The 1037-nt window shown below is 39.1% G+C and overlaps 1 non-coding gene across 1 annotated transcript; it reads left to right on the top strand.

Annotated features, from left to right (window-relative positions):
• Positions 1-229: 229 nt before the first annotated feature.
• LOC148790363 (small nucleolar RNA R71) lies at positions 230-336 on the top strand. Its single transcript, XR_016079002.1, has one exon. It is a non-coding gene; the product is annotated as a small nucleolar RNA R71 (small nucleolar RNA).
• Positions 337-1037: the final 701 nt, after the last annotated feature.

Raw genomic sequence — 1037 nt, 5'->3', positions numbered from 1 at the left:
ACTTGCAATTTGTTGTTCTAGGGAAGAGATATTTACCTCTTTAACATGCTTTGCTGGAGGTTTAAGCCTATATCCGAACTGCTGAGAATTGGCCGCCATATTTGCAATCAGATTTCTCACGGCCTCGGGAGTTTTATCTACTAAAGCCCCTCCACTAGCAGCATCGATCATGCTCCTATCAGTAGGTTGAAGTCCCTCATAAAAATACCAAATAAGTAGTTGTTCACTGATTTGATGATGGGGACAGTTTGCACATAACTTCTTAAAGCGTTCGCAGTATTCATGTAGGGACTCCCCATTGTATTGCCTTATACCGCAGATTTCTTTTCTGATATTGGCCGCCCTTGAAGTTGGGAAGTACTTTTCTAGGAATAACCTCTTCATCTCGTTCAAGGTGGTAACACTCCCGGAAGGGAGATAATAGAGCCAATCCTTAGCCGAATCCTTCAGAGAAAACGGGAAGGCTCTCAATTTGATTTGCTCTTCAGTTACCCCCATGGGTTTCATGCTCCTGCATACCACATGTAGCTCTTTCAAATGCTTGTGAGGATCCTCACCTGCAAGACCATGAAAAATGGGTAAGAGATGTATCAACCCAGATTTTAATTCAAAATTAACATCAACATCTAAAGCAGGAAATGTTATGCATAAGGGTTGCTGATTTAAATCCGGTGCAACAAGCTCTTTCAAGGTTCGGTTTCCGGCCATGATGTCCTCTTCTCTCAAATCAGATCCGCTAATAGATAGAGAATCGAAGGCTGGATCGTTCTCCTTGGAATGATTCCGAGCTTCCCTCCTTAACCTGTGCAAAGTTCCTTCTATTTCCGGATTGAACTGCAAATTACCTTTCTTAGAGAATCGGGTTAAAACCTAATAAACCCTAAAAGACATACCGTAAAACATAAAAATAAATAAAATAAAATCTAGAACGGTTAAATTAATAGATAAATGAATAAAACAGAAAATAATCTATGCTAAAACACAAACAATCAAAGTGATCTATAGAAAAACAAGGAATTCTTTTTTTGAAAATTTCA

The sequence above is a fragment of the Nelumbo nucifera genome, chromosome 7, assembly GCF_055504915.1.
Source record: "Nelumbo nucifera cultivar China Antique chromosome 7, China Antique-T2T, whole genome shotgun sequence".
Lineage (NCBI taxonomy): Eukaryota > Viridiplantae > Streptophyta > Magnoliopsida > Proteales > Nelumbonaceae > Nelumbo > Nelumbo nucifera.
Note: the sequence above shows the minus strand (reverse complement) of the source record. Positions and strands in the feature narration are given on the sequence as shown.